General features: G+C 43.9%; 1 protein-coding gene across 13 annotated transcripts in view; it reads right to left on the minus strand.

Annotated features, from left to right (window-relative positions):
- LRRC8D (leucine rich repeat containing 8 VRAC subunit D) overlaps window positions 1-24,623 on the minus strand; it is a 54,960-nt gene extending 30,337 nt beyond the window's left edge. For 10 of the 13 annotated variants that reach the window (XM_030033838.2, XM_030033840.2, XM_041127581.1 and 7 more), the window contains exons 1-2: window positions 24,325-24,623; window positions 12,284-12,424 (exon numbers count right to left, since the gene is read on the minus strand). The gene's annotated coding sequence lies outside the window, so the exon portion shown is untranslated. Of the gene's footprint in view, window positions 1-2,202; window positions 2,273-2,806; window positions 2,905-8,979; window positions 9,137-12,283; window positions 12,425-24,324 lie in introns of those variants that run through there. The other 3 variants (XM_030033841.2, XM_041127587.1, XM_041127595.1) reach the window with 3 other exon arrangements.
- Window positions 24,624-26,255: the final 1,632 nt, after the last annotated feature.

Consider the following 26,255-nt stretch of genomic DNA (forward strand, 5'->3'; position numbering starts at 1 on the left):
ACAAACTGGAGCAAATCAGTCATGTCCCAACACCCACTAACTTCCTTTGGCTTACTTCACACATTCAAAAATGTCAGGCTATGAATTCCAGACTCTGCTGCTTCTTTCCACGGAAGTATCACCCTAGTCACACACATCCTTCTTGCCTTGCACTTCTTGTCAAATTCCACTGCCCATACTGCCACCAGAGCAAGTTTTATCTACTTGAAGCCATGAAATCATCCACTTCTTTCCAGCATCCCTCAAGAGCAAACTGCTTTCCTCTCCTCTTCTCTCTACAACCCAGCAGGTGAACACCCACTCAATCCTGCACGTGACGTTTATGCAAGGAGGTTTTACTGGAGTAAAACAAGCATTCAGGTATGTCTAGTTTCATAAATAAAATTGTATATCCTTCCCTGCAGCTAAAATTTCTTCATCATCCCCGCATTTCCCACTTCCAATCCTTTTAAAACAAATTAAAGAAAAAAAAGCCTTCCCCTTCCGTATTTTGTGCCAAGGCAAATGGTTGTTTCACTACAAAGGTCAAACAACCCTTTTTACAAAACTAACTGGAGTCTAACTCCAATGCTATCCTTGCAAAACAGTCCTGCATATTCTTTTTCCACTCTAAAAACCCTAACTCATGGTAACTCTGCACCACATGATAAATGTTATAAAGAATTTATACATCAGTGCAACTAAATCTTAACTTCGGACTAAGGTAAATTAAAGTTCATGGTTAAAGTAGGCCAAAGTGTATCGCTATCTGCAAGCTGGAAAATTCAGACAGCTCTTCACAGACTCGGGCCTTGAAAAGTGCAAGGTTCAGCTGCTGCACCCTACGTATCTGACAAAATGCAATGTCACAAACACCAACACCAGAAGGTTGTAGCTACATCTCAGAGCCAAATATCTGACAGCCATCTCCTTTTTAGAGGAGCCTGATCAGAAGAGTACAGCCAAGCTACAATTCAGGATTTAATGACCAAGGGGACCATTGAACTGAAAACGTGAGGCATTTCAGGTTTAAATTATGAATGATAGTGACAGCTGAGGTTAAAATTATTACACATTTTCATTCACCTTTCATGCTAATAAATAAATAAAAATGAAAGAAAAGTTGGAGAGTGGCTTTTTGTACACTGTCAGCAAACAAATCCCTTGGTGCATATTCACCATGCACTAAACATTCAAGATTCAGTACCAAAAATGCCCAGGACTGCACGTAGCATGATTTTAATTAATAAAAAGACAAAACCCAGTTTATTACCTCTTCTAGGATCAGAGCCACAAGACCTACCTTGTATCACAGATCTGCCCCAGACAGGAGCACTCAGAGGGTATCCATTTACATCTTAAAGGACTTCAAAAGGTTGCTGAAGCTTCCATACCTTTCATGAATTGGTTTTGATTGACCCCCTGTCTGTGGCCTACTGCAGTTGAAAAACGACTCAAATAGAGACTATTTATGCTAATTTAACTGAATTCAAAGGGCCAGTTTGGAGTTGTCCCTTCAGGGTCACACTGCAGTCTGCAACATTCTCCACTCTTACCACTACCCCAGCATAAAGGCAAAAAGGCACCATGGACCTAGGGTTTGCCATTAGACACCCAGCTCAAACACAAACCTGTAGAAATATAAGGCCTTGACTAACAAGCACCTATTAAGGAAAAGCAAATGAACCTGTATGCAAGAGCATACAAACACTGAACAACTGGAATACTTTTACCCATGAAGCACCTAGTATACCAGTGCAACTCAAAAAGGTTATGAAGCAAGTATAATTAACCCTAACAATCACACCAAAATAATGGGAACATCTGGCTCTTTCAAAGTGCTGTAACCTCATCAAAATGCTCAAACCAAATTTGACATTTATATCTCTATAAATAATGTGTAGGCGAAAGCACAGAAAAAGCAACATTTGCAGTTCAGGGAAAGACATCAAAACAAACATGTCCATAGTACTCAAATGTTAAACTACATCTGGGAATCTGATGATCTTTTGAATGGCTGAAAGCTGGGACACAGAGGAAAGGGCTTCTTGTTTTTAATATTTTAATTTAATTTTTTAATTTTAATACGTTTTTTCATAATATCAATCTTTTCAGCCATCAAACCCCTGCAATGACTCATCCACTTTCTTTACCAAAGTCTAAATTGTTATGAAAAGACTGCAATTCCACTGGAACATTACCCTCCTGAGTGCAATACTTAACCCTGCATATGAGAAAGGATTTTAGTAGGTTCATTCCTCTCTCCCACAAAAAGATCATGTTCTCATTGAACCTGAAAAGAAAATCACAAAGAAAAATGGTAAGGCAAAACAGTATTTAGAATTTTTACATTGAGAGAAACAAGAGAAGATAAAGTCCACGTCAGTTATTCATAGCAAAGCCAGTATTCTTCCAGTGCCCAGTATGCACTGCAAGCAATGAGAGAATTCACATAATCAGAAATCCTCAATAATCATGCCATTAAATGATCCAATTCTTTCACACTCATGCAGACAGTTCCTACTGTCTGTAAAGGCATTTAGTTTTATGGAAGCATGGCTTGATAGGAGCTGCTTTTTAAGCTTAGAAAATTAAGAACTTGATCCTCTACCCCACATCTATGTAAATGTCTTTTCAGAGTTAACAGCTCTATTAAATAAACTAAGCTGCAAGACTGGAGCTCAGTTGGCGATACCTACATACAGAGCTTGCTCTTTTCTTGCGCTAAAATTATATCAGAACATTACAACACATTTGCATATCTCCCACACATGCAACTTTTTGCCAGCAGTAACAAGACGACAGCATCAAGGCTTAGAAAACATACCAGACAGAGATAGAACAAGAGGGTGGAGTTTCCTGCAGGAACACCCAGACTGAAGTCCAGCAGCTCTCAGGGAAGGTGCTGCCTTTCTACCAGCCTGATGCCTTCGTATCAGGCTTCCACTTATCAGTGTCAAATGTGAAACTCCACCCGGGAAACAAAAAGCTTCCTATTGTTTCTCCCCTCTCCACAGCCTCCTGGCTACTATCAGGAAAAGTGATATCACTCCACCCTTTTCCCATGAGAATGGTTTCCATTTTTCCCTTCTACTATGTTCAGCCTTGGAGCTACAGTGGAATAGGAAGAACAGGAAAAAGAAGTCTCTGCTGGGTTCTCTCTCCCCTAGTCTCTCCCGTATGGTTTTCTTGGGAATATTTTTAGTGGCAGCCCACACTACTGCCCTTAATTTTAATCATGCAGAAGTTACATGAAATTCACATGACTCTTGTCAGTTTTCCAGCCACACAAGTTTTGCAAAAACATCAATTAAAACAACCAGATCTTCCAACTTTAACCTAGCAAAGCTATATAAAAAAAAAAAAAATCACAGGTAGCAGACCTCTTGGAAGAGTTTGATTTACACATTGGTGCACGGCTATTTTCAGAAAAGCTTTTAGTTAAAAAATAAAAATGATGACAGTGCTGAAGATTTCTGGCACCTTACCTCCTCCTAAGCTGCGAGCAAAATAAATAAATAAATAGATCCAAGTAAAAGAATGTAATAAAAAGTTACTATCAATCACAGGAATATATTTGACCTGCCATGAATAGTGTTACTAAGGTGTGAAAGTAAGTTTAAGTGATTTTGAAAGTCAATAGTGCCATAACTCAAGGTGTGCTACATACTAGAAATTGTAACTTGAATGCTTAAGTTGTACGGAGCCATTGCCTTCCCTCTAATTCTTTCCAGCGGCCCATTTTTCCCAGTCCCACCCTACCATGGCATCCCAATAGCAAAGCTCAGTTAAAATGCAAGTAGAACAAGTCAATTAATCTGAAACTCAAGAAAGTCTCAAATATTGTGTAGGAAAAATTGAAAACAAGCCTATACAAGTGAGACAGTATAACAATAACAGACTAAATACAATACCCCCAAAATGATTAATAATCGTTTATTAATGATCACATTGGACAGCTGCAGGGAAAGTGCCTTTGTACCATAATTTGATGAAGACCCAACCAGAAAGAAATAAAACAATCAAAAATTACGTTTGCCAGTAGCAAATCAGGCCAAGTACATACCACACACGGGGATAAGATACCTCTCTAGGAAGCAGGCTTTCTGACACCAGCACACTTAAGATCTAAATTACCATGGACTAGGGAATGGAATAATGTAGAACCGCATGAAAGGAAGGCAAACCCTGCTTACAAAAGAGAGGTGAGTCAGCTCCTGAGGACTGGTCTATGACTGTTCTGAAAACAAGATGCACATTCCTTACGTGCCCTCTGGTTGTACAGAATGAAAACAAGTCCATCCCCTAAATACTTTTAATATGGTAGATGATATTCCAAAAAAGGTGTCAAGAAACATCAGTAACACCGTTTAACCCATTCAAACTTCAGAAAACATTTTCAACCAGTGCTGATTCACACAGCCTTTTAACCCTATACACATCTATCCACGTTTGGTGCATTTAATAAGCAAGAAACACTCATACCTCTGGCCTCAGATCAATCAGAAACAGCTTATCTTGGGGATACCTCCAACTCTAAAAGGTTACTGAGTTATTTTTAAGAGAATCTCTTTCTAAAAAGCCATGACCCTTTAGTCTGCCTAGTTCCATCATCTGTGATCAGACTATCCAGAAAGCCAAGAATAAGCTCCAAGGCCTTTTGTGACAAGCTGTGAAACTCAGCCATTTGATATTATAAGGAACACTAAGTAACATAGCTACTCCGAGCATTTATTTGGAGAACACAACTACATTTGTCCTCATTCAAAAATCAAAGATAGCTGTCAGGTTTTCATAACCCATCTTCCCCTTAGCAAGTGCCCTTGGCTGCAAGCAGCTCTCTCCTTGACCACATTATAGCTCATTTTGTTGTTGTTTAGGGACTATCTGTGGGCTTTCTGATCTTCTGCTCTTTTTGTTGTTTTCAGATGTTATTGGTGACTGGGGCTTTTCCTGGTATATTGACTATTTCTGAAAAGAAAAAAAAAAACAAACAAAAAAACCAAAAACCCACCCAAAAACCCCAAACCACTCAAAGAATTACTGCAGCACGCATGCAGGAAAAAAATAAGTCAAATAAGTCAGCTCTATCAATATTACTTTGCTGACAAGTATTAAAACAAGGTGCTGGCCACTGAATATCATGCCAGCATACACTCACTGAATGGAAGCATCCTGTGCAACCCCTCCCAAAAGAATAGAAACCTTGAAACTAGCTCATTTCAGGGAAAGGATTAAAGGTTGTTTTTTCAGGTGTTGTTCTTGCACACTGAATCCCTCTGCCAGACATTGCAGTTTATCATTGCTAAACACTTATATTGCAGAAGTACCTAGAGGCCTCAAGTAAGTCAGGGCCTCAGCATGCACGGTACAGAATATATGCATAATACTTGACAGCCCTTGCCTCATCATATTTTTCTATTTCAAGTGTTTGTCTTCCCACTAACACAGCTCTGCGAGCAACCCACGCAAGAAAAAGAAACTCAATGACACTGCAAAAAAACCACCCAACCATGTATGTAAGTGCTATCCAACATATAAGGAAAACAGAAGTAACTCTACCCCTCATTGGGATATTACATGTAAGAATCTAGCTAAATGTCAAAGCAAAGCAGGTCTGGGGCTTTTTAGGTTGGCATAACTCCTGTTATTATAAGAAAGACAAAAGTGGCTGTTGAAATAAGATTTGGTAAATGTTTATGGATGAGAGCTCCAATTCTCATTTTCCCATCCCCTACAACCTAGACATACCCTTTTAGTGAAAGAGTTTCTCAGTTGTTGCCTTCAGATTGAACCCTGGTTGAGACAGAGCAGGGGTGCAAAACCAAAACAAACAAAAAAGTTCACATGAGCTGTAGGAAAAGAAACTACAGAGTACTAAAAAGCACGTTTGCATATCTTAAATTAGCTGCATTAAAGATGGACAAATATGCCATAAATCTGAAATGATGCTTAACAAGGTGATAGAGTTCTTGGCAACCTGATTATTTTACCAAGCTGACAGCCAGTCATCCCAGCTTGTCTCAGTCTAAATACACATACCAGGACAGCACAATCCAGAGGAGGAGTGGACCAATACATTCCCATAACATTACCCATGCTTTTTGCTCCATGCTGCTGACCCTTCTGATACCTCCCTGCTCCACCACCACCCACCTCCACCTTCCCAAACACTCATCCACATCCTGCAGAGCTTCCCCACAGCTCCCCATCCAGTTCCCTCAGCTGAAAAGGAAATACTGGCACTGCTGTGGATCTTGACTACAAGTTACCACCAATTAGCTGCTGCTCAGGGACTAGGGAGTACCCAGACTTTGGAAAAAACAACCATTACTCATCAACCAAAAGGTGGTAACTTGACATGGGACTGTCTAGCTCTATCACAGCGCATTGCTTCTTGCATCTAAAGAAAATCCCCTGCAATACCCCCTATTTCCACAGCCCTCCCCATCTCCCCCATGCCACAGGAATGTCCGCTGCCCCCAACCTCCAGAAGCTGTACCAACATCCCAGCCCAGCATCATGGGAGGCAGCGAGGCACCACGCAGCATGACCTGCCAAAAAGGCAAGGCATGCAGGACTGCCAGATCCAGTTGCAAACTACAGCTGGACCCCAGCCTCTAGCTCTGGTGCAAGCAACAACCTGGGTTTTTTGGGGGGTAGTGGTGGTTGAGCTTTGCCTCTAAAGCCCCAAACCACCATGCTTCCTCCGTAGAAAAGATTAAAAAAACCACAAAACTGGTCAGTGCTCTCCTTAACTACCACGGGACTTCAAAACAACACAAGACAGGGAGGTGGGGGCGGGGCAGCCAGCAGCTGTCTGGGGTTTTCCTTTTTTACAAAATTTCTTTTCATGGAAATTTTTTTTCCCCCTAATGTTTCAAACATCAGTAATGTTAACAATCATTTAGTTCCTTACATAATTACTTGAACTACCCATAAAAATTGTTTTGCAGCCTGCCTGGAAAAACATTTTACTTCAAAAGGTAGCAGATTCAGTTTATGAGCAGAAAAATCACATTTTTTTGCCCAGCTCCTGCAGAACGTAAGAGTTAAGGGAATGGGAAAGAGACTGATGCCTTATTGATCAAATCAATTCTAATTATGCATAGAAAACTTTTCCACAGCTTCCAGTAATACACTGAGCAAGAGCTACCTCATGAAATGCGAAGTCAGATAAGTGGAAAGTTTGGGAGTTTATTGCTCAGCAACAAAGGCCAGGATTTTATATATCCAATCACTGGAGGCAGTGAAATGTTATAATTGCAAGCAAACTCTAGCACTTGAAATAATAAATAAAACTAGAGAAATATATTATTTATTTAAATTTAAAACTTTTCTAAAAGAGGCCAATAAAAAGCTGTATACAGAGAAACACTGTATTACTGCTAAACCACAGCAGCACTAAAATATTTGGGCAACAGAACTGTTTGTCTTTCTCCCTTGCAAATCTCTCTTTCTCCCCCCATCTTTACAGTCTGAGATGCCAGGCAATAACGTCACCAACTTCTAATGGTATGTCCTGTTCACCATCAAGAGGTGTAAATACAGCAGTACTAGACAACATTAGGCCCATCCACACAAGGAAAACCAGGTCTTGGAAAGGCCAACTTTTCCCCATCCCAGCCCAATCCCTTCCGTAGTTTCTGAATTGCTCTAAGTGTTTTACCCCCCCTGTGCAACTAAATCAGGTATGGACAAGGATGGGCATACTTTACCCTTTGATGCTGAACCTCACTATGCTGATTTGGTGCTCCAGTGTTCACAGCCAGCCTCTACGAGTACAAAAGAACAAGCACACTGTGATGGTGCTCCCTTATTTAAGGGAGTATCACCTACTGAAGACAAGGGACGAAGCTTGAGGGAGCGACCACGTGTTTGGAATCTCTTCCCTTCTATCCAAAACACACCTCCTGAGATTCCAGTTGAGAACTTAGAGCAGGTAAACATTTCAAAACAACATCATATTGTGTCAAACACATAACTAACATTACTGAAGCCTACTGAATTTTGTACCCATCCGGTAGGAAACAGGTCTATACACATGAAAACATGCAACACAGCATAACTCTGCTGAAGGTTTAGAGAGCACTGCTGCATTTTGACCCTGCTCACGTTTTTCTCTGCCATAGCAAGTTTGCTGACAAACACCCATGAGCACTGTCTCCTTCCTCGCCCCGTGCTGCAGTTGGTATCACCGCCCATGGCCAGGCCGGGTTCAGGCTCGCAGGATGACAAGCTGGCTGGAAGCAGCTCAGCCCACAGACTCGTGGCTGTTAGGACTGGCTTTTGCTATCAGTAATAGACAAGTCTCCTGTCTAGGCAAAGAAATATGGCAGCAAAAACAGTGGAAAACCCACCAAAGTAGAGCTATTTTCCAGTTTCTGTATCTAATGTTAACATTGAAAATTCTGCTGGGACCACAGGAAGAAAAGATAACCTGACACGAAAATTGTAACATTGGAACGAGGTACACAGAAGTCCTTTTCATTGCAAAGAAGTAGTCAAAATGACATCTATATCTACACCTAAGGAAAAATTTACTTCTGCCTTGAGGCAGCCTTGGCAATAACACTGTGGCAAGCAGAAAACAGTTAATCAGTTTGGGGGGAATTTAAATCAATTTAATTTATCTGTCAATTAATAAACTTTTAATTACTGCTTCTGGTATTGAAAGACACACACACACAGGGGAAACGACGCCCTTGCTCTCCAATACCCTTGCCGTACCTGGTCGCGGCAGGGAGGCGACAGGGCCGGCACGTGGTGCCTCCTGCGCTGGTCACGGTCCCTGCAGGGTCTTCTGGCTCCCCTCTGGCACACAGCGGGTCCCTGGGGTGGGCTGGGGAGCCGGCTGGAACCAGCCGTGACCGGTGCAGGGCAGCCCTGCCCTTCTCCCTCAGCCCTCGCTGCCAACACCGTGCCAACCAGGGCTGATACCAACATCCACATAACTCGGTATGTGAGCAGGCAGACCTGCAGGGAGCCCCTACAACATACCTCAGTATTAAGCTAGAAGTTGAACTGCAGGTGAACATCCAGGAAAGTCTGCCGTTTGCAACACGTCTGGAACCCGCACACCCTCCTCCTGAGGCTGGGGGACACTTCAACACACACGGCTCTTCAGGACATCCATCTTTTGTCTGCCCTTTGGTAGCTGTTGTCAAAAATTGATTTTGATTTTGTCAAAAATTGATTTTATTTTCATAAGCGAGCTACTCCCAGTCTCACCCTCTGACTCTACCACAAGCTCACAGCCTAAACGCATGAAATACAAAGGACCATCAGCACAAGCTACACCTGGCACTCACTCCACGAACAGATTAGAGCAAGCTGACAGGTTACCTCCTAACTTTCAGTTTGGTATTAATACATTTTTGTAATTAACTCATGGGGGGAGCTGATGCATAGCAAGTAAATCCGTCAGATTTGCCTACCTCTGGAGAACAAAGAGTCTTACACCGCACAGAGAAGCTACATTCCAAAATGCTAGTAAAGCAGGACACAAGAAATGAAAGAAAATAACCAAGCAAATCCACCCTTCCTTGGGTCCCTTCATTCCTACTTCCAGAAGAAGGTCAGCATTGCCACTTCTTACGTGCATATAGTAAACAAATAGCTTATACAGACAAGTTGTTCTTAAAACAAATCAAAAGCACATCAGTGAAACGTGATCTAAAATAAACCAGCTATGTTTGAGGATATCACTATTTCCCCTGGCACTTCAGGATTCTGCAGCTGCAGAAATTCCTCTAAAAAAATTCAAGAGAACTTAAAGCTTATGCTCCCATGGAAGAGGTTTCCAGACACAAGTATATTATATATACACATACACACTCCATCACAGTAACCAGACCATAACACTTGCACTGGAAAGCCCCTAGCCACACTTTTAACATTTTGCTGATTTAGCTGTATCAGCCAAGATTATTTTTTTTCTTGCTTCCCAACTATGCCAGCAAAAACCTTACTGCAGAAGCCCTTCTAGTGGCTGTGAAATTTTTCTGCCTGCATAAACTGTTCCTTTCATAGGACCCAGTTTAAGCAGCACCAGCAGAAAAATTCCTCTCGTAGTCACAGGGCCACCTCAGAAGGAAGTGGCAAGACCGGGTAATGAAAGCGTGCAAGCGGGAGGGGTGAAGGCAAAGGAGAGCATTGCATCAGTCTAGCTTATGTCTACAGAAAAAGGGAGGAAGCAGTAACTGCTATCACACCAGGTCTGTGCCAGCAGAAACTAAACTGCAAAGTCACAATCCTACTACAAGAAGTAACAGCAGTAAAATTCCACACACAGGTCAGACTGACCAACTTCACTTTGAGAGATGTGGCATTTCATTTCCTATTTGGATTTTTGTGTCATGTTTTGTATGTGATGTATAATCTTGAGAAACAAACAGACTGCCTGAAAACATAAGTGCAAGCCATTCCATTTATGTCAAGTAGATACTAATCCTATCCCCCCCCGCAGAGATGACTACATATCAGTGAAACTGTTAACCCAACTGACAAGACACATATCACCATTTCTTTGCTAAAACTTATCTCAACTCCAAACCATCCGTAAAAGCCTGTTATGAGTGAAACCACCAATGTATTTCCCCATCCAGGAGTAAACAACTTCTCCACTCTTCCTAATGAGCATCCTTATAATGCAGACTCATCCTGACTACATGAAAAGTACTCAATATTAAGAATAGAGAGGTGTGGGTTAGAAAACAAAAAAGTTTAAGACAGATTCAGTACAGTTATAAAGACTGCCCTGCTGTGTTTCTACTCAAATATAAGTCTTCTCTGTCCTCTTCTTTTTTTTTTAAACCCAGATCTGCTGCAGGTTATCCAGCCTGCCACATCACATCAACGCAGAAGCCAGTAAGGCCTGGCTGCAGAATTTAGGTCAGCTTGTCTGTGGAGTACATAAGGTCTTGCACACAGCCATGAATTTCCTAGTAATGCTTCAATAATCCCTCTTCATCCTGCTCTGCAGCTATTTTACTAGTAGTTGCTAGCTTTCCTCTAACTCCCCAACAAAGAGTCTCCACAGGAGGGATGTTTGCAGGCGAATGAGCCACTGCCTCTTCCTTGAGAAGCAGGAAGCTGGTTGTTGAATCAAATAAACGCCGATTCTTATTTCCCAAGACAAAAAAAGTGAAGGATTCCCAACGCATGCTAGAAAAGGACTTCCCTTTTTTAACCACACAAGGAAAGAAATAATCAGACAGAACTGAAAATTACCCCTAGAACATTAGGAATAATTTTCTTAACAGATCATTTAAACAAACCCCTGCTGGGTCAATAAATAAAAAAATAACATCAAAATGTGACTAATAAATTCAGACAGTCTAAGGGACAGATGCTGGTATTTCTGGAGAGAAAGCATCAACTCAAGGTGAAAAACACTGTGCCTCTTGAAAGTATGGTTCCCTCTAGAAGTGAATTGCAGGCCACTGCCATCCCAAGCATTGTACAAGCACACATAAGTAGTAGTCCTGTTCTTAAGGAATCTCTAAAGGTGCATGAAAATACGCAAAGTCTTTTTAGAACATGGTCCTCGGAGCAGGAGTTCCACATAAACTAGAAAGCACAGTCATGTAAGAAAAAATAAATCTAACACAATACACCAAAACCTTGATCTTCTTTGACAGTCTTCATACAAGATGAACCTAACTAAGTCTTCTTAAGTATGACAACCTGAAAGATGTGAATGCAAGAATAAATACCAGTTTCCAGGAACAGTTATGGGAATCTCAGCAAATAAAAACACAGCTAGCAAGCTGACAGTTCATTTTGTCTTAAAACCCATCAGTCTGCTACCTTTTTGGGCTCTGTGGTTGCTGCATAACATTGTGCTCCTCGAAAGCTGGCACTTTTATCTCCCTATTAGAAGAAAGAATAAAGCTGAGGAAAAACTCTTTCCTCAAGACATCAAGTTGCTCTTCAACATTCAAACATTTGTTAAGAGTATTCCTAGTCCATTCCTTCCAACTCACATGGAGCCTGGATACAGGTATTGGCAAACACATACTGCACCGTACTGCACATTAGATGTGTCAGTCAAATACCCCAGAAAACACAAAGTTGCCATTTGTTTATGTTTACCTCAGTCAGATCTGTTACAGAACTCAAGCGTATAACATGCACCCATGCCAGGCCTACAGATGATGTGGTTGTCGTTACCGGGCCACCATCGTATCACACATGTTAGCAAGACTTTTTAAGGAACAGAACTCTATTTTTATAACTAATGATCATCCACAACTTGATTCAAGTCAGCATCAGACAACTTTTCCCATTCCTGGTTCAGTACCTGATCAGGCTGTGCTTCTCCTCCTTCCTCCTCCGGCTTCAGCTGGGCTGAGCACTGGCTCCAGGAGACTCTGGTGACAGAAGTACCAAGCCAGGTCACTGACAGTCACTTTCTCATTTTGACAAGCGCCACAGACTCTTCCTGTATAAAAACAAACTGCTGTGAATCAAAGTGGCCAAATAAAGTGTCGACGCTAGCCGAGTGTCAGAGAAATGCCACTCTGTGACATGGAAGAAGAATGTTAGTCATCCTTTTGCCACCAGCGCCTGATCTCTGGGGAAGGCTGAGCACACCCTTATTTTAATAATTTCAGAAATACTCTAACAAGTTGTCCTATTCTTAAAGAGCAGAGATCCCTCAAATAAGCAATTTGCCATTTCCCACATATTTTCTTAAACATACTGGCTCATCCAAACTTAACCAAGGACATTGCTACTTCTATGCCACCAGTTCCCTACACCACCATAAAAGCCAGACCAGACCCCAATGACACGGTAGCTGCACAACGCATGTGCTCCACACAACCGCTTTGATCACATCTGAAGTGCTGCATTACAGCAGTATGCCAGGCAAGCAGCCCACCTTGAGTCAATGAGCTGCCTGGAAAACCTCTGGAAAACACCTCTATCCCTGGGATACACAAAACAGAGAAGAAACAGGATTCCCCCTCTTCCTCCTTTAGCCCAACACTTCCACCAGCCAAGACCCCAGCACGGCTGCCTTTACCTCCAGGGACTCAGAGGCTCCAGGGCGGAGCAGAGCCCACAGATGGAAAGCAACAACTCAGCAAAATGAACAGCCAGACTCCAGCAGGTAATTCACGAGTATTTATTTTAGTTTGCTGCTTATTAAGTATGCCTCGTTATAAATCAAGTATTTTACAGTAATTGCCTCCAATCAACAAACACTGAGAAAGCCGCTACCTAGACCAATGCTGCTTCATAAGTGAAAAGAGTCCCCTAGCAACAGGCAGGGCTCTACACGACTCCATGGCCGCCACTGCCTCACTGCCCTTCTCGTGCCTCCTGCCCCGGCTGCGCCCCAAGCAGCGCTGCTGCGCGCCCAAGCCCTTCCCCAGCACTGCCAACCGCTGCATGCTGCTGCCAGGCTGCAAACGCCAGCACAGCAGGGCACTCGCTGCAAGGCTGGCAAGTCCCAGCCCAGCTGGCAGCAGCTCCTCGACAGGAACGGAGGCAACCCCCCAGCACAGGGAACGAACGCCCTGCAGCCAGGGCTCAAAGGCAGGGACAACTGGCTGCATCCCCTGCTTCAGCCACCAGCCTGTTGCTTCCACACTGGCGGCAGCTGCAGCAGAGAGCTGCTCTGCTGTTAGGGTCCGTGCCCAGTGCTGAGCACAGCGCACTCACCCACCTGAGCGGCTCCCAAGCCACTGCAGCAAAAAAACCCCAAACCAACACAGACACACTTCCCTCTTATTTTATTTTCTGAGGCCTTTTCAGGGTTGGCACCCACTGGCACTCGGAAGCCCACAGGAACAAGCCCTGTGTCATGCCTTCCACTGAGAGCTTTTTAAAGGTCAGCAGGAACCTGCTGTTCCAGGTTTCTTCCTAGTGGTAAAGACCCAGGATAAGGAGATGGGGAAGACACTGCCAAATGCACAAGTAAATATGCATCTTAAAGAATTCCCTCTTTTAAAGAGGGGCGGTCAAGTGGTCTCGGGAGAACTAAATCCCTTCTTGCAGCATACGTCACCAGAACTGGAGTTTTCGGAGACTGTTGTTTTTTAAATACACGAGGAAAAAAGCTCTGACTAAATACTTTACAAAGGCCTATTGCAAGCAGGTTTCAGAACAGACCTTTGGATCGTACTTGAGCTCTGACAGCAAACGCTCTCTTAGCCACTGGGCCGTTCACCTTGGTTGTTTCTGTAACCTTTTCTCACAAGGTCAGAGACCCATATAAGAAGAAGGGCCTAAGCAGAGCTCACCATGCCCTCCAACCCCTCCTCAGCAGCCACCCCAAAGGCAACAAACCGTTTCTGAAAACGGAAGGCAAAGGCAGTTCCCACCTCCAAAGTAGGAGGGCTGCGTTTTTTGAACATGCATCAGCATTTAAGGAAAGGTGTCAGGAGAGGCCAAACAGCACCACCACGACACTTGGTAGGGCATGGAAGAACAGGACAGCTTGTCTTCAGGACCTGTATCACAATGTGAAAGACTGCTGAGGTTCACCACCCTCCCCTTCCCAGAACAGACTGAGCACATGAGTTGGATCATACCTGGAGGAGAGGTGGAGGGAAACAAATGACAAAACACAGTCATAAGATTTTGGTTTAAAAAAACCCAACGAACAAACAAACAAAAACCCCAAACAACAAACAAAAAAACCCAAAACCAAACCAAAACAAAACAAAACCCCAAACACCAAAACCCAACCTAAAGCAGAAATTCTCATATGAATCATAGCAGTGCATAAGTAGATGCTTGGGCAGAGCCAAGACCAGCGAAGGAATCTTCCCCGCAGTTCTTGCCACAGAAATCCTCCTGGATTTTGTTCTAAATCCCATTTGAAGAATTCTCTCTTTATGCTTCTTCCTTCAGCTCCCCTTCCCATTTTTGAAGTGACAACCTCAATTTATTAAAACAAAGCAACATCAACATCTTTCTTACAGAATCATCTGCTCTGATACAAGAATACACACCCACTGTTACAGAGTCGGCATATGCAACAGTGGGTACAAAGGAGATTAAATAAGGAGCACATGTACCGCTTCTCTTATAACCTAGTCCCCTGCGGCACTCATTCCTTTTAATCCTTCTGTTTTCTTTCAAGGCTCTTCAGCACAGGGAAAGACTTACACCCCATTTACACTGGGGTGTTGGCATCACCCAGTGCCAATTTTATCTGAATCACAGCCAGGCACTTGGCACTTCAGGCATAACACATGCAACCTCTAAATGCCACATCCTATATACTGTAGCCTACATGTGGTTGCCTTCATTTGTACAGTCACTTGATCAAATATCTTTTCCACTAAGGAAAACACTACTTCTGTTGCGCTTAACAGGCGTTGCATTTAACAGGGAAACAAACAATCATTGCTAACAGAGTGAAAAAAAATCAGATGATGCACTTACAGAGCAAATTGTTATGAATTCTGTAAAGAAAGGAGGAGGGAAATCACAGTATTTTGGGGAAGAAGTAGAGATCTTGGAAAAAAACCTCAGCTAATATAAGTAAAGCAGTTCCAGTCATGACAGGTTTAATTTCAGGACAACCGAGTAATTCTCAGTTCTACATGTATCTCCAAGTACCCAGCCAACAGCAGACATTTGACCATCACTTTGGTGAAAACACCATCTTCCTCCCTTGTTGCTGCATAAGAACAACAACAAACCACCACACAGGAAAAATGTCATGCCATCAAGAGAGAAGAAAAACCCCAAACCAGCACAGAAACCTACTGTAGAAGCACTGTCAAAAGCAGCATGTAACCTAACCAGATAAATACCAGATTTTGTTGCTATCTCTGAGTGAGGGTTCGCAATCAGCTTAAGCTGATCCGTGGCCACCCTGCTGCTTAACACTCCCACTCTCTCCCCTAGTGTGTGCCTGGGAGAAGCATCCTGCCCCACCAAGGCAGAGGTGGGTGGGCAGGACGGCAGGACTTCCCCTTTCAACAGCAGTGTGAGCTCAAATTTGCTCCAGCTGGTCTTGAAACCACACTCCCTTTCGAAAGCACCTCAGGCATTGCTCCTACTCCATGGGAGCCTAGAAGATCCTACTGCTGCTCCCTGCAGAGTTCATTGTCCATACTAGGGCTTCGCTGCGGCTTTTCACATACCACCCAACCACCCCTTTATTTAGGGAGCATCTTGTAATTCTCTCCTTCTCTTTGCAGCCACCTCTTCCCTTCTCCATGAGCCAGGGCCTGTGTGCAAAACTTCTCCCTGCTTCCTCTCTTGTCGCAGAAGGCAGGAATATAACCAAGACATTAACAAATCAAACCTTGCTGGGCAAGCAGGCAAAATTTCCCAGGGCTATAGGTAACCTGTTGTTTGATCCACAGGCCGTAAGAGAGGGGACTGCTGCTGGTAGCTCTGGTATTACATTCAGTAGCAGATAGCAAGCCATATCTAAGATCTTTCAAGTTCAGACAGCAAGAAGGTAAAAATAATCAGACACTGAAGACATGGATGAGGTGACAGAAATCAGCAGCTATCAGTGTGGAGGGCTGCCATTCTCTCTTCATTCACAAAAGAAACAGCAGAAGTGGAGCACAGAGTTGCTCCTCACACTGACCAGCCGCGTACTGGTTGTGACCGGGCTGCTCTGGGCTGCTGTGCACATGGACAGACTGCGATTTTACAACACAAATTAGGCAGGTGCAAAACCATTCAGCCGAAACTAGGCTTGTACCAATTCAACCTGTAAGTTTAGAGGTGCCCATTAAATTTGCTGGAATTAATACATATGTCCACACAGGAATCTGGATAACTTTGCAACATGCTTTCAAGCTGATTGCAAACTGGGAGAACTTGGCCATTCAGCTGTGAGCATGAAAGCCCTATTTCTGGAGATGAGACTCCCACAGTCAGATGAACAAAATTCATACACTTTTCAAGTGCAGAACAGTACATACAACTTCATGCTTTAAGACTTTCTTTTCTATTTACTCACACCTATCTCAACAATTTTATCTCCTTTCCTTTGCCACACTGTCACTATTTTCTTTTCTATTTTTGCATGCCTCTCATTCTTATTTTCTGGCTTTACTACATGCTTCACTATTTTTCTTCTCCTGTAACTCTGGCCCCAGCAGTTTGTTTGTTTAAAATCTGTTTCAGTTCAACTGATTGATGCTAACAAGGACACTCTTAAATTTACCTTTCAACTTAGGTACATCCTAAATCAAATTACACTAAAAATAAACAAAGCATAACCACAAATTTTAACCACTGGAAATAGAGTCTTGTCCAAACCACCGTATTTTTCATTTTCCTGGTTTATTATTAGTACAGTTCTGTCTCATTCTCAGTCCACTCTTTTTTTTCCAAGAACAACTCTTTTCCCATTATCCTCGTTAGACACTTTCCTACCCACTTCCATCTAGCACTGACCAAACTCACAATTTCTGCAACACCAACGAGTGTTTGTGTATCTGCATTCCTCCACTTCCTTGTTTCAAGAGCTGACAGATTTTTTGTCAGAGAGATAGGAAAGGAGAAGAGCAAAACTATCAAGCCAGTCTTCCCTTTCTGTCTGCTAAAAATGCCAACAAGGTAAAAAGCAAAGAAATTTAGTATGGGTTATAAAACAGCAAATGTTACTTTAAAAAATTCAAATGCATGAGAAGTTTCATTTCCCTTTTGTCAGTTCCTCTTCTAAGTTAGGTAGTTTAGGCTTTATTTGTTAATGTAATTAGACAGAAAGCAAGTACATGAAAGTTTCTGGATGGCAGCCATTGAGAGGAACCCTGTATGTGGACTTCTCAGTTTGTATTTTTAAACACCAGTCAGATTAAGCGTGAAGTCTGGTTCCTCCGTGCATCTTTGATGAAGGCAATTGCTAATGCATGTGGAAAGTGTTTGTAACCATAGCGGTGCTTGAAAACAAAGCAAGATAGTGCACTACACTTCTCACTCAAGTTTTAATGCAGAGACTGTCAGACCAAAATAATTCCTACTCTCCCTTTCCACAATCTGTACACAAAGCACAATGTACAGATATGCAAGATGGACTTTCTTTAATCATTCACTGACATTTGCATTGGTTTAGTGGACAAATTTATACTCAACAATCCAGATGACATCAGCTTAACAACGTGTTCCTCTGTGCTGGACTGCAAAGGCAACAAAATGTCTATTACATAATACTTCTGTATAAAATATTAATATTCACAGAGGAAGCTTTTGAACTGAAAGGTTATTTTCAATGATTAGCTAATCAGTGTTGTATAAGCTTGGTTTTTTCATCAGTGTATTTGAGATAGACAACCAACTATACTTTTTGTTGACAAAATACGACAAAATCAACTTTGTATGTGCACACATCAAGGTACATAAAAGATCTCCCTGGGGTTACCAGCTTCTCTTTCGACCTTAAAGGTACTGCAAGATTATAGAACTGCATCCATCTCTAGCACACAGAGCTTCAGCAAGCCTGCACTAGGGTTCTTCCAGGCATGGGTATTCTTTACACAAGTTCTCACACCAGCCAAAAGTGTTTAAGCTTACTTTCCTTCCTATCCTAAGGCTGAAGAACTGATAGATATTCAGACATCATATTCACATATACATCCTATGCACTTGTTTTCTCCTTAGAGCTATAATCCCAAGTTGGAAAATCACTGCAGCAAGAATAAAGTGCTTCAAACAAAGTCTACCCAAAAAAAGAACGCTGCTTTTAGCAGGCATGTTGGTATCTGTGGCATTGGCCAGACTTGAAAACAGTAGAGGTGCGGCAGCCCTGGCTTCTGTAGAACCCAAGGGCAATCAGGAACACCTTTTATAGAGAAACTTATCTCAGTGCTGACTTGTAAAGAATGAAGTCCAAGGGGAAAAAAACCAAACCTGCATCTTGGCTGTGGCTTTGTAGCCATGAGGTTGAATGGGGGCGGGTAGGAGCCTGCCTCGCTGCTTCATTGCAAGGGCTATAAAGAGCCTTTGTGTTTATTTTTTTCCTTTCTGTGTGTACCTTTACATAATGAATCTATGGAAGGGGTCCATCTAGAGCATCACCAGACTCCAGCAGGTGCTCCAGGACAGTGTTTGCTGTAGGTCTCATCGTATTTACCAGCTCCATGTGAGTGTCACAGATAAGACATCTAGAACAGCAACAGACACCTGTATTTCGGCAGCCCCACCCATGGTCTCGACATACAGAGGAAATCATCAAGAGACATGACTCAGAAAAATCCTGAGCGAGTGAATAGAGAAGGATTTTAAAACTCCAGTTTGGGAATTGTGCAATTTTTTCAAATTTAAATGCACAGCAAACAGTTTGAAGAGATGTTTGATATGAAAAGGTAGCAACAGCATTTAATTATCTGTTATGCCCACGCCTTGGGTCTGAGAAATCTTCCATTGCATTTTCCTGGTCTTCAAAGGAGACATTCATAAGACAGAACGCCTGAAATGCCTAACTTTTAACAAAAAGACCATATACAGAGAGGGTTCTTTTTTTAACACTAACAAGGAACAAGGCAGGTCACAAGAACCGGACCATTTCTTTTTCTATTCATCACACAATACAAAATACAGGACCATGGTGAATAAAGGTGATTGCTATCCTCACCTGCTGCTGGCTGCCACGTGCTTTCAGCCTGGTTATTTTTTTGGCTGCTTCATCAGAGTTACCTCCACCAAGAAAAGGATCTCTGAAAGGAAAAAATCTGAGCAACAAATACTTTCCTCCTCCCCTAAGGGTGGCTGTATTTTACACCATGATTCTTTTTGAAGTCTTGAAAATCACAACTACTTTAGTCTTAGAACAAATCACTTCTGAGGAAAGAGCTCAGGTGGAAAGAAGGAAGATTATAGGTAGCAACAGTTTTGAGCCTACATGAACAATGTGTTTTCATAACCCGATTTATACTTCAAGAGGAGGAAGAAGAAAAGGGAAGGTATTTCTTTTAAAACAGTGCCAACAAACGGGTCCTTGGTGCAGCCATACTCTCTTCTCACACTACTGCTTGCCTCCAAGTGTTGGGCAAAAGTGGCATTTTGCTGGCTTGTTTCCAAGAAAACAAGCTTCCTCCTTCCAAGGATATCTCCCTGAACACTCTGGCAGCTGCTATGTGAAGGTCTTTGAGCTTCTCTCCCTATCCATTTCCTGAAGGGGGACAGGAACCTGCTCTTGCAAGACTAGAAGAATACAGCTGAAGAGAATATAGAATTAAGTGCAAAGAGCTTCAATTCTTTTAACTGAAGAAATTTGTGGTGAGAGAAAGATTGAAGCAGTGTCAGTTAAAATTAATGATGTGGAAATGAATATTACTGATGGTATTAGAAAGTGCCAACTTGACTTGTGACGCACTTTCCTTTTTAACATGCCAAAACCCAAGATGATTCTCAAGAAGTTAAACACTAGAAATACTGGCTTTGCTCTTTCCAAAATTTGTTTGGAATCTCTGAGGGGAAAAATTGTTTGGCAAGCAATAAGTACCTATTCTTTGTTATATGGTTAAAAGAAAATTGCACTCAATTTGCTTAGACCAAAAGATCTCGAGCCAAACCCATCCCCAACGCAAGCAAGTCAAACTTTGAAAAAATGTGGCTCAAAGTATTCTCAAGGTAAGAGGTACAGAATAGCTTTGAAAGAGTAATTACAATCGCTTTTACAAATATAATGCTGGTAGCTGCTGGAAAACTGTATTTCACAAACATCCTTCTCCATCTTTCAGCCCTTGTCTGGCAAATCATACAAGTGTAGATCCACAGCACCTCAACATCACAGCTGAGAGCAAACACTTCCAAGATCAAGCACCTTTACTGTGACCCCAGAGAGCCTTATGCATGCATGCGTGATCATGAGACTATACATGTGTGGAAAATTAGTCATGTGCACAAGTCTTTGCATGGTGAAGTCCACAGACTTTTCACTGCTTGTTATGAAAAAATGTTTAAAATGTCAGTTATGCAAAAGCACAGACAAGACCTTATCTAAATGTAAGGTTTCTGAGGAAAATTATTTCCATTTTTCTTAATAAATCAATAGCTTTTTCTTTTTTGCCAGGATATAATCTTCCAACCACCAAGAGACAATAAATAAATAAAAAAACAAAATAGAAAGAAAGGGAAAAGAAAAAAAACAAACCCAAAAGGAGAATTGTGTAGTCTGGTTTCAATGCTAGCAAGGAACGGAGAAATGTAAACAGCAGAAACTGAAATAACATGTTTTGTTCTTTCCACTTTTATAAAGTAACATTTGAGTATAATGTAAATACTGCTAATTGTGTTTTATGACTATTTAGGGATCTACAGCAATTTTATTAATTAATTGGAAGATACAGATTGCTTTTTCGAAAAGAAATGAAAGGCCTTCAGAGTTCATTATTTGGTAGAAGACTAACTCTAAAACTCCCTTTTGTTTGCATCTAGTTGAGAAACTAGTTTACTGGGTTCCCCCGTGACATCATTTGTGACTCAAGCTACTTCTCAGTAAAACAGCCATCCCCAGCGCCACACTGAGTAAATGTTTAAACCTCAGGACACTAATTCATCCTCAGCAATCAGTGTCCATGTACCTGTATCAAAACTCTCCTCTGGCTCTTAGAGGTGCAGGAGAAAGCAAAGGGAGGCTGGGCCGAGGAGCTGAGTCAGCACTCTGCCTGCAAGACATCCCAAGCCAGCCCACAAGTACGCAGCAAAAGGAGGAACTGACACAGCAGCTGGTGCCATCGGAGAACACAAGGGGCGAACGAAAATCAGCCAGTGGTACAGGACCTGACTTAAAAATCCACTTACTCCCACTGGCTTCAACAGATTTTGAATAGGACCTCAATATACTGAAGGAAGGGGAAGACCTGGAGAAATTAAAAGAACTAACTCAAAGGTGGGAAATTTGAGTATAGTCACTTCTCATAAAACCGCACCAAGCCACTTCTGACCACAGGGATGTACGTACCCTTTTATCGACTAGCATTTATTTTCTTATCCTCCTCTCACTGGCAGGACCTATTGCAAGCATATCACTAACAGCATTAGCTTTTTTCTTACTCTCCAGGCATGCAGTCAAGAAAGCCGTCCATACACAGGATGTACAGTTGTGATATCTCCATACCTCCACCTACCTACTGCTACAGAAGAGAAAGGGGCTTGTCTGAGGTGACAGGAATACAGGGCTAAGAAAGAACTGGAATACAAGAACCGTATTTCACACGTGCAGCTATGTGTTAGTGCAACGTACACTAGTTAGTCTTTCCACAGCAAGCACCTAAGTGCTTTCACTCTTTTTGCATTGTTATTATACAGGTTTGTTCCCATTAATAATTACCTTCCCATGACAGCAGCACGCATACTTTCTCCGTTGCTGGTGCTGCTGCTCTAGAATTCCTCCTCCAGGTCTGAGCACACTGGACAGATTACCATCCCCCCAAGGATGTCAGGACTGGTACAGATATCTATTGTGCATATCTGGATCTTACAAAATAAATTACTGCTTAATGCTGCTCCCTTCCCCACGTTACCTCATGTAGCCTTTGTAAACTTTGGATCTTTATCAAAGTAATCTTGATTGCAAATAACAGTATCTATTTAAGTATTTCTTGCTTATTATGTGCAAGAAAACAGATATAGCAGACGTAACAGAGAAGTGTTTTTCACACTAAGCACGATACAGGCAAAGCACCAAATGAGTTTACTATAAAGGCAATGCTTGCTCAGAAACATAGGAGAAAATGGTGTACAGCACAGAAAATATAGCCACAATAGCATATTCCTAGGTCAGGACCTCATAAATCAGTTTCAACTAACAATAAAAGGTTTATAGGGGATTGGTAAATCACAAAGAACGAACAGGATCCTAGCCTCTGAGCAAGGCTTCGTGAATTAATTTAAGATGGCAATCAAGAGCAAATAACATAACACTAACCTTCTATACTACCAATCCTTACCCTAAGTTTGAAGAAAGGGGGTTTCCTCTGCCACCAGGAAGAAGGGAGGAAAAAAAGGGGGGGGAGGGGGGAGAAAACAAGACACAGAGAAAGGGACTTAGCTACCCCATCTGGGATGAGAGTGCTTTTTTGATAGCTCAGAGCTGTGGGATCAAAACCTCACTGCTGTTCCTGCAAATTTCTCACACCCTAAAGCCCTCTTTCCCAAACAAGGGGGGACAGCCATTCCCCACCTTCAGCTTTAGAGGCATAAAAGATGAACCTTTCCTATCACGGCTGACAGACATAATGCTGAAAAAAACCAAAATACTTCACTATCTAAAAAAAACCACAACCAAAAGCTGTAACTGATAATGCTTATGAGTAGCAGGTACTCCAAAGCTACTACTGAAGATGTTTCACTCTCTGCACCAGCGGCTAAGCCAAGTAAAACATCACTTTCAGCACCACCATTACAGGAAGTACTGCTGAGACTTATTCCACCAAACGACAGGCTGGTTACCACTACCGTCCTCCATTTTCAAGTCTGAGTAACCTACCTCATGGCTCTTACACACTGGGAGCATCCAGAGGAGAAACTGCCACGGGCTGCTGGCGTGTTGTAAATGCACAGCCTGCATCCCCCCAGTGACCGCAGACCAGCTTCCCTGAAGGATGCTGGGCAAGTCACAAGCTTTCTGTGCCTGAATTCGTGTTTGTTTAACAGCAGTGGCAGCACTTGTAACGGGGACGGGGACGGGGACGAGGGGGGGGGGGGGGGAAATGGAGGTTGCAAGACAGAGGAGCTGCTGTGCCAGGCTCAGGGATCCTCCAGGAGCAGGAGTCGGTATTGCCACGTACCGGGGAGCTGGGGGAAGGGAGGAGACGTGCCTCCAGAAACCACAGATGATTCTCTGACAAGGGCTGGTTTTGTCCTGGAGATGTGTTTTATTGACTGGTTTAGGCCCCTTTAATCTGCGTGCGGTGCACCACCAGGCACAGTTGACCCCATACAAAAGACGCACAGCTGGCGGTCCCCACATGGATTTAATACCACCGATCTCGGAAGGGGGCTCGCTGTTTCCAGCCGCATTTCCCAGTAGCACGTTGTACTCCCAGACCCGCAGCCGGGGCCGGCCCCGCTGTCGCCGCCGCTCGCGGGCACGTCCCGCCTGGACGCGCACCCCCCGGCGAAAACAGGGCGGCGAGTGGCGGCCGCTCCTCGGGGTCTCACCGGCAGCTCTGCCGGGGGCTTGAGGTGCCCCCGCGCCGCACCGGCGCCGGCAGTGATACCGGCAAGCCAAATCCAGGCCGTTTTGAAGGCAGAAAAAAAGGAAAAAAGAAAAAAAAAAAAGGGGGGGGGGGGAAGGCAAGCGCGACGGAAAGCGCAGGGGGGGAGAGGCGGGGGGTGCCGGTGCCGCCCCCTCCCCCGCGGCCCCTCCGCCGCCTGCCCAACCGCCTCCCGCCGGCCGCGCGCTCGCCTCACCTCAGGGACGGCCCCGCGGGCTGGGGGGACCCCGAGAACCGCCCGGCCGGGCCGGGCCGGGCCGAGCCGAGCCGAGCCGAGCCGGGCCGGGCCGAGCGTGCCGCGGAGGACGCAGACCTTCTCCGGGACGGTCACTCCCGCGGCGCTGCCATGCGGGCGGCGGGCGGGGAGAGGGAGGCCGGGCCGGCCGGGCGGGCGGGCTCGGCTCCTAGCAGCGCCCTGCAGCGCGCTCTCCGCATGCGGCGCACACCCGCATGGCTCGGCGCACGGACAGCACCGGCTGCCGGCGGCGGCGGCGAGGGCCGGCCCCGCGGCCGAGAGCGCCGCCCGCGGCCCGGCGGCGGCCAATGGCTCCCGCGGCGCCGCGCATGTGAGGGCCGGGCCGGGCCGGGGCGGTCCCGCCCGCCCGCCAGCTCGCTCGCCCCCCGCGCAGCCGCCGCCGCGCTCAGGTGCCTGCGGGCCGCCGCGCAGCGTGCCCGCCCGCCGGCCTCCGGCTTTGGGGCGCAGCGGCACGGCCGGGGGCGGGGGGAATGTTAAGCGTGACCCCAGCAAATCCCCCCGCGGGGGCTGTGCTGGGGCGCCGAGGGGTGTCTGCAGGGCGCAGCAAAGACTGCACCGGGGTGCTCGTCCCAGCGGCAGCAATAAAAGCGAAGCGTCTGGGAGCGGAGCCAGTGGTTTGTTCTCGTTGTGCAGGTAAATGAAAGGTAGTACGTGAGGTAAATAAAATAGCGACACGTTCAAATGATGTGTTTTAGTTATTAAAATGTTATTGGGGCGGGGGGGGGAGCTAGTTTTCTTGCATCTATCTCGAGCTCTGGAGGGAACCAGAAAGTCAAAGGCAGCTTTAGCTCGGGTGGGGGGTGGCAGCCGTTTGGACCGCAGGGACTGATCCCTCCACTGCAACTCCAGAGAGTGGACGCAGCTCGTTGCAGAAGGAGCCGAACTGGACCTGATCCTCACCCCAAAATCCATTACAGACTTTTTTTTCCTCCTTTAACTGAAACGGCACCAATATCCTCAAGTCTTTGTTGAACACTGATCTGACAAGTGACCAGACCTGTGGTTTCTTTTTAAACTAGAACTGGATGTAACCTATTACTTTTGAAACTATATTAAACTTGATCAAGAATGGAATTTAAAAAAAAAAATACTGGCTCATCTTCTTCCAAATTTGCTTCATCCCCATGATTTCTAGGAACTGGAAGAGATGGGAAATGATCCTTAGGTGCTTGTTCAGAATAGCTTTATGGCCCTTTAAAAATCGAGAATCTCCCCTTTATATTTTTAGATGCATTTTTAATCAGACCTTCTGGTCTAAATGACTGCAAGATGTATCTAAGGTTACAAATGAAAGCACTTCTTAGCAGCAATTCAGCTTCTGAGACCAGAGGAAATCAGGCCAGCTTGTCCTGCTCTCAGCTGTTCAGCACTATTTTTGTAGCAGAGTTTTCATCTGGTGCAGAATTTTAGCAGAGTTCAGATTTAGTCTAATGAGCTGTCAATTATTTTAAGCTTTGATTTTTAATACCTTCATTTGGCCTTTTAGTTATTTTCTTCCCTGATATCATCAACACGTGTTATTTTGGCCATCATTTAGACCTCACTGTTTCCTCAGTAAGGTGAATTTATTATCTCTTTATTTATTTTTGTTCTGACCCAGTGCGCAAGCCACATAGGGTGTGTAATTCTGGGGCTCCGCAGTGATAGAAGGTTAATAGAGATAAAAGCAGTCCAATCTGGTAAACATCAAGGCAAGTGAAAACAGATAATAACAAGAGCTGCTGGCTGGGAAATCCTGACTTGCAGGCAGCTGGCAGAGAAATTCAAGCGGAAGAAGAAGGATTTTTTTCAAATGCCAGAGCTGGTCAGAGCTAGCTGAATCCACATTCACTTGGTAATCAAGACACTGTGCCAAGCTGAGGTGCACCAGC

Source organism: Aquila chrysaetos, chromosome 12, assembly GCF_900496995.4.
Source record: "Aquila chrysaetos chrysaetos chromosome 12, bAquChr1.4, whole genome shotgun sequence".
Taxonomy (NCBI): Eukaryota; Metazoa; Chordata; class Aves; order Accipitriformes; family Accipitridae; genus Aquila; species Aquila chrysaetos.